Raw genomic sequence first — 8210 nt, forward strand, 5'->3', positions numbered from 1 at the left:
GGCTCGCAGGAGCGCCAGCCCTTCCGTGACGGGCTGCGGGAGGAGGAGGAGGAGGAGGAGGAGGAAGGGCATCGCCCGCTCCCTCCGTGAAGTTGTGTGTGTGTGTGTGTGCCTGTGTCAGAACTGGGCAAGGACCCAAGCCTTAGAGCCAAATAATTGCAGCGCTTTTTACTGTTAGATTAACCAGCGCTGCCCTGAAATCCAGGGCTTCAACTGCAGGGGGGGTGGCGGTGGGCTGGTGGAATAGGTCAGGTAAATCCCTCCCAGCACACCTGAAAAACTCAAAGATTGTTTTTAGCGATCTGCCAGGTGGGTGTTGTAAGGAGGGATGGGTAGAAGGGGGTGGGGGAAACCTGAGTCTGCCCTCGGAGCAGCTGCGTGCGAGAGGCGCTTTGAAGGTGTTGTTGTTGTTGTTGTTTGTGTTGGGGGAGCCCCCAGAAACCTCGGCTGGTGCCAGCGAGCCCCGGGGGCTCTGTGCTGCACGGAGGAGAGGGGATGAAGAGGGGGTCCTGCCCTGAAAAGGCAGGAGGCAGCGAGGAGAGATGGCAGCGTGGGGAGACCCGACAACGTGCAGGAGCTTTGGGGGATTTCTCTGTGTACAAGTGGAACATCCTGGCTCTGGGGGAGTTGTTCAGGGCTGGACCAAGGTAGAAGGACAGGAACCCTTCTGTGGGTGTTTCTGTGAGGGTCCTTCAGTCTCCTCTTTGTGCCCTTCTGCCTCCCCTCTTCCTTTCCACCCCAAACCCCAGTAAATATTAACATTTCCCCTTTAGATTGAAGTGAGGTTTGAACAGGGCAGTTCTCAACATGGGAAATGAATGTTCAGCTTTAAGTGAAGTTTCCTTCCCCTCTGGTGTGTTTTTGCAGATGAAATTACCAGAAAGCCCTCTGTATAGTTTTAGGGGGGGAAAAAAAAAAAGTGTATGGAAATTTGAACTTCAAACTGTCCACATAGGTGCCTGACTGCTCCTCATGAGGCTACTACACCCAACAATGGCACAGGAATGAGTGGAGGAGAGAGACAGGGTCTATTAACATCCCATTTGAGGAGGAGTGGTTGGCACAAACTTGCATTTTACTGGTCACCAGCAAGCCTCACAAGACAGGAGGTTATTGATCCTCTGGCCACACGTGCAGCCTCAACTGGAACTCGTCTCAAACTAGACGCTGTCAATTTAAGTCACACGACACCAAGCCCTTGGAAAATCCATGTGATTTCATGGTGCAAGTCCAAAAAGATGTGAAGAAGTTGACCCATGATATATTGGGACTGTTTGGAGTTGTTGGTGGAGATGAGTGAGAGCAACATGGTAAATTCACCAGAAAATGTGGTTTTGATGGAATCAAAATTGGTCAGGAATTTCGATTAAATCAAGGGAGTTTGTACCAGAAACGAGAGAGGAAATGTGCATAGCTTGGTGAGACTGAACAATCTCCCCTGGGACACTGCTGGGTTTTGGGAAATCTCTGTAGCTTTGGTGTTTCAAATGTTCTTGTTGGGTGCTCTGCTCACAGCATTTAACTCGACTTGGAAAGTGCCATTGGTTTCAAGCTCATCATGGCCTTTCAGAAACAGTTTGAACTGAATGGGAAGAAGGCAAAAATTTAGTTGGATTTACATAGGCAGCTTGTCCATTTTTTCCAGCTGGTTGGTTTGGATGATTTATAGGAGAACTTGTAATGAAGTTTTGAGGATTATGAAAGTGACAGTAGAACTAACAGTACCTTAAAATTGCAAATTAGCTCCTTTTCAATGACATCTCATGAGAAGAGGCCAGATCAGCCAGTGATGGCACTGGGAGGTGCATTTGGGAGGAAGGAAAGGAAAAGTTCCTTCACACAAGCTGATGTCTCATGTCTCACAGCTGGGGAAGGCGAGAAAATCAGGTATTGGTGGCTGGATCTCAGCAGGGCTGACGCAGGGCTCAGAACAATACCTGTATTATATTTAGACACACCAAGGTGCAAGTGAGCAAACCTCTGGCTTCAGGGCATCAGCTGATTGCTGCAAGAACCAGCATTTCCCTGAGTTTGGAGCCTTTCACCACTGCACAGGTGCCTTGCTCCTTCTGGAGCAGTGGGGACTGGGTCCCATCCTGTGGAGCAAGGTGTGAACCCTCAGCTAGCAAGGCCAGCAGTGCTGATCTCAGCAGTGCCACCCACGAGCCAGCTCTCCCTGTCTGCACTGTCTTCTTGCTCTCCCAGGTGGTGACAGGGGCCCTCTTTCATCCCTTTTCTTTGCTCTGTTGATGAAATGCTCTTTGGGGAGGCTGGTGCTCACAGAAGGGCTGTGTATCGGTCAGGCCCTGCAGAAAAACTGGGTGTGAGCCTGTTATTACCTGATCCCCTTACAGAAAATGTACAATATCCAGTGAATGCAAAAGCCACTGACAGCTCCACCTTGTTTCCAGCAGGTTGGTGGCACTGGGTGTTCCTTCCCACAGAGGTGGCAGAGCATGGTGCTGATCTTGTTGGCTGCAGGGGACTTGGCTCTCAGAAAAAAACTTCCTTGGCTATGGAGCAGCAGAACATGAGGAATATGACTGAAGGAGGGCTTGATTATCCAAAAGCCCACCTGCTTTTCCAAATGTACCAGATGGTTTAATAACAAACATTACCTTTCCTAATTAAATCATGGCTTTGGGGTGAGCAGCAACCTAGCTATGGAACCCCCAAAATCCTCATATTATAGTTAGCTAGGATAGTAAGATGGACTTCTGCCTTCCTTACAAAGACAAACATGGTCTCTTAGAGCACATTTGGATTGGTTACCATCCCAGTGATCCAGGAAGCACAAGAAGCAGAGGAGAGCTTTTCCTGGGGTCCAGCTGTTCATTCCATATCAGTGGTGAGTGACAGCATGGAACTGGTGAAAACTTTCTGGCTCTGCCTCCTCAGCTCTCCTGCTCAACCTGAAGTCAGACTGGGTTAGGAAGAAAAGCGTTGTGTTTATCCCAAGGAGCAACTCCTGCTCCTGCAGAAAGGGGTGGGTTGCAGAATTACCTGTGGTTGCAAGCAGAGAGGATTGGCCTGGCTGGGGGAGCTGTGCCAGGAGGAAAGAAAGAAGATGGGGCTGTGCATGGTGCCTGGCTTTGTCCTTCTTCACACCACTCAGACAGTCAGTCAAACAAGCCAGCAACGCTCCATAAGCTGCTGTCAACATTTCATGCCACCATGTCCTGCTGTCGGGATCTCACCCTGTCAGAAGCAATGGGACCTTTCCAGGGTTTGGGGGATGTCAGAGCTCCATCACTTGGCTGGCAAGGTGCTTCTTTCTCCCTAATATGGGGAGAGATTCCATTTCCTGGTTCCACCCAAGATCTCCATGTAATAAAGCCAAGGTGTTCTGCTGTGGGTTACCTGCATGCAGAGTGTTCCAGAAAGCAGCATGTTCAGGCTGGGGCAGGGAAATCACCACGGGCCTCTCTGGACCAGCAAGAAACATTTACAGGGCCTCCCTGCCAGTGGCTGGACTCACTGCCCTGCCTGTCTCCTGAAGTCCAGCCTGCAGGCCCATCTTCCAGCTGATCCTCCCTAGCATGTGCCTTTCCTGGCCAACACTTGCAGCTGGCCCCAGCCTGCAGGCCCATCTTCCAGCTGATCCTCCCTAGCATGTGCCTTTCCTGGCCAACACTTGCAGCTGGCCCCACTGCAGTGTTGCCTCCATGGACCCGCAGGTCAGGGCAGTGCTGTTGAGATGTGGCACTGGATTTGTTTTACTCCAAACCCTTCTGCCCTCAGAAACAGCCACGAGGGTGTGATGTGACCCCCTTGATCCTCCCTCCTGAGGGTGTGGGTGAGCTGGGGGCTGGCATGCTGCAGCTGTGTTGGTGAGGGTGGGCAGCAGGCTCCTGGCGCAAGCGCCCGCTCAGGGGTGCAGGGATCTCTGAGTTACCTCCCTCGGGGACAAACGACTCCTGTTTCCCCTTTGCAGGGAATAGAGCCTGTCTGTGTGTCTGGCCCTTCAGCCCTGCATTGCTGCCGTGCTCTGTGGGTCTGTTTGCTCGGCAGCGTGCAGGGACTTGCCAGGGAAGGGGCGATTATCTGCCTGGAACGGCGGCGGCAGCGCTTCCCCAGCCAGCAGCAGCGTCTGCTGGGGGCAGGGAGGATCCACTCCTGGGCAGGGATCGGCTCCCTGAGCTGGGTCTGGCTGCAGCCTCCTTGACCAGGGCTGCTCCAATGACTCAGGATCGTTCCTATGGACCTGTAAATCACCCTGCAGCTCCCAGACAGGCAGGATCTGTGGGGGAATGAGGGGGTGCTGTCTGGAGAGGGACCTTTGGGTGGTTTGGAATCTCCCAAGGGGCACAGGCTGGATCCATCTCTCCCCTTGCAGCAGAGTGGTAATCACAGCCCTTGACTCATATCTCTATGAGCACAGCTCATTCTCACTCTGAGACTCACCCTTTGTACCCAGTACAAATTTGAGCTGGGATTTCCTTTGAGCTCCAGGTTATCCTGGCCTGAAGTCCAAGAGGAGTCCAGAGATGAATCAGTTTGACTCAGGCCACCCATCAGACATAATTTTGGGAATAAGAGGCTGATGCACTGCAGACCACTCCCCTCCATTCAGTGTGGGTTCTATTAAGACATCTTTGGCTGGTGAGACTGAGTGCTGGGTAGTCCCTGCCCTTAGACACTCAGGAGGGCATCACATGGAGCTCCTGTTGGTCCCCCACTCCACAAGTTTATTGTTGGGACAGATGAAGCATGACACACGGCTGAGAGTGAAGGGCACAAGGTTGTTGGCAGTGTTGGAATGGAATCCAAGCCTCTTTGGGCCCCGTGTGGGATCATAAGGATGCTGTGGCATGCTCCCCATGTTGGCTTCCCACCAAGCATGATGCACATTGATACCTACAGGGCACTGCTGATAGATCCATTGCCCCTTTAAAAGAGATGAAGTCATCTCCCTCCGAAGCCATCTGGCACCAGGACAAGTCAGGAGCTCAGTGCAACAGAAGGCTGGGATGCCAGCCCACAGAGGGGATGTCATCGCTCTACAGACAGATGGGACCCTGAAGGGATGGGGAGAGGTGCTGCTCAGGACCCTGGGGGAAGGGTTGGTGTCAGGGTGAGGCAGTAGGGATGCACTGGCAGAGTACCAAGGTGTGCCATGGCCCCACTGCCATCATCCCTGCGAGCAGAGCCCCACTGGGGGCTGGAGCTGCAGGTTTTCCTGGGAGGACAGGGGGCTGTACCAGGCCCCCATCATGGGATGAGCTGGTGAGTCAGTGTGTCTCCTCCTCCCCTCCATCCAGGCATGAGCTCATCCTGAGCCACTGGTCCTGCCCCGCGTGCCGGATGGCTGATCTCAGGGATGGCTCATCTCAGGGATGGCTGATCTCCTGGATGGCTCATCTCAGGCATGGCTGACCTCATGCATGGCTGATCTCATTGCTGGCTGTGCCACCAGCCCTCACTCCAGAGTGCCGTGTCACCGTGTCACCGCAGTCCCCGACAGGATGCCGTGGGGAGAGGAGCCAGCGCGTCCCAGCGAGGCCTGGGGAAATGATCTCAAGCAAAACTGCCCACCAGGCTAGAGTGGGTGGTGGGGGATGAGGTGAATTCCTTGCTGGCATGCCCAGGGAACAGCCTCTCACTTCCAGGTCTGGCAGGAGGTTTCTCTCTCAGTATTCCTGGCCATTCCCAGATGCCTCTTGTATCACAGACCCCTAAACCCTCCTGGTGTGACTCACTCAGGAGCTGGTCCCCCTTCACAGGACTTTGCTTGGTCATGCTTTTGTGCACCAGGAATGGTGCCACATTAGGTCTTTCTGAAGTGGCTGCACTGGACCCCCTTCTCCCCACCATGCACTGCAAGGCAAGCATCATAACATCACCCTAGGATGCTGGCCAGGGCAGGGACCTGGTCAGTGCCTTCTGCTGGCCCAGCTTTGCAGGAAGGAGCTGGGGCTGTGATGGGTGGATGAACACAGATGTGCTTTTCCACCACCCTGAATGCAAAACCAAACTTCAGCTTGGTGTTGGTGGGTGGCAGTGGATAATAGAGGTAGGGACAAGGTGGGAATTGCTTGGGTCTTACTAGGAGCAGGGGATAGAGGACAGTGAGTTAAAGGGTAGAGCAAGGATGAGAAGTTAAATTACAGCTCCATAGTTCAGGTGTCTGTCCAGGGAGAATGAGCCATTCCCAGAAGATGAGTCTCTCCCCTCAGTGATGCCACACAACCAGCTTGGACTGGATGTTTAACTTTTAGTCCAGTGCACTGCTGGATCGTGTGCTGGGGATTGCATGGGCACTGGGAGATCGGGCACAGGCAGAGCAGGGTCTGCCCACACTCTTGCTTCACCCAAATGTCTCTCGATTGCCTGGCTTGAGCAGAAACTCTTTCAAAGTGGAGGTTAATTTTGAAATAGGGAAATAATTTGTGCTTGTTCTGGTCTGGCCTGAAAAATCCTGGACCACTAACTCTTTTTCCGAGGAAACACCACTCCTTTCCTGCTTTGTCATGCTTTGGGGAAAAAGTTCTGTTCTTCTTCAGCCCAAGTCCTTTGTACTCTCTCCTTTGCGTTGCAGTCCATAAATGTTTATTAATCTGTTAACCCATTGCAGTCCGTAAATGTTTATTAATCTGCTAACCCATTGCAGTCCATAAATGTTTATTAATCTGTTAACCCACTGCAGTCCATAAATGTTTATTAATCTGTTAACCCATTGCAGTCCGTAAATGTTTATTAATCTGTTAATGCATTGCATCCATAAATGTTTATTAATCTGTTAACCCATTGCAGTCTGTAAATGTTTATTAATCTGTTAACGCATTGCATCCATAAATGTTTATTAATCTGCTAACCCATTGCAGTCCATAAATGTTTATTAATCTGTTAACTCATTGCATCCATAAATGTTTATTAATCTGTTAACCCATTGCAGTCCGTAAATGTTTATTAATCTGCTAACCCTCAGTCCCAGACTACCATGCTCCCCTCTCAGATCCTTCTCTCTCCTTCTCCTGTGCCTTGGTGCTTAGACCTGACACCCAGTCCTGCCTGGCAGAGAAACCAGGCTGGAAGTTCCTTGCTCCAAGGGCATTTTAAAGAGGCGCCGTTGTGCAAGGCAGCCAGTCCCAGGAACACAATCCATGTGATGATTATCTCGATACCATCCTCCCTGAACCAGGGCAGCCTCAGCCAAAAGAGGAATTTAGAGCTAAACAGCTTTTGTTTACAGGAAGCCAAGCACAGTGTCTGGGCTTGTACCAGTGTAGCAGGAGATGTTGCTACTGTCTCAGACTGCAAAATATTGATGGATGTGTGTCCCTGAGATTTCCCAGGGACGGCACGGGAGCAGTCTCCCTAATTTTTGAAGGATCTAGTACAGGAGCCTGAAGGGAAAAGTGTTTCCTTTGGCTGACTGGACAACCAAGCAAAGGTCATCAGCTTTATTGACTGCTGTGTTTGGCCATGATCACCAGAGGCTTTGCAGCACTCTGTGCCTTGGGATGGAACGAGGTTGGGTCTCAGGTGTGCTGTAAAGGGCAGTGGCCACCAAGGAACACAGTCCCAGCAGCCAAACCTCCATGAATTTGTACTACTGAACAAATCCATTGTAAAAAACCCACTGATTTCTCACAGGCTAGCAAAAGAGAGGAGACAAACTTCCCTCCCAATACTGAAGCTACTTTTCAGGGGGTATTATTGTCTTCCTTCTGGGTTTGCAAAACCACAGTCCAACAGAAAAAAAAAGCTGCTCTGCAGAAAGAGGCAAAGAACCTCATCTCCAAGGCTTGTCCTGCTCAGGACAAGGAAACAAACAACTGGGAGAGAAAATCAAAATGTCTGACTGCTCTCCAGATGTGAGGGAGGGCTTGCCCACATCTGGCAGGGAGTGTTTCTCAATGGGAACAGCTTTCCTCAGCCCTGGGCACAGGGCTGGGGGTGGCTCTGGTACCCACAAACAGGATGGTCCAGTTCCTGTGGAGGCAGATGTGTTTGGGCAGTTCAGTGAGTCAGAGAACATTTACCAGGAGTTTTTTGCGTCAGGAAATGTGTTTTGGTGAAAAAAGGAAGAAGTTTATAATAAGTTGAGAGAAACAAAGGATTGAAAAATGAAAGAAATGCAGGTTGCAGAGGCATTTCCCAAACAGCAAATCCTAGTGCTGAGGGATACCATCCAGCCCGGTCAGGATGGCCTTTGTGGGATTCACTGCCTGCTTTCAACTGAGCCATGTTTGGTAACACCTCTGGGG

This window comes from Agelaius tricolor, unplaced genomic scaffold (genome assembly GCF_023055355.1).
Source record: "Agelaius tricolor isolate 1412-34295 unplaced genomic scaffold, bAgeTri1.0.p SCAF_18, whole genome shotgun sequence".
Lineage (NCBI taxonomy): Eukaryota > Metazoa > Chordata > Aves > Passeriformes > Icteridae > Agelaius > Agelaius tricolor.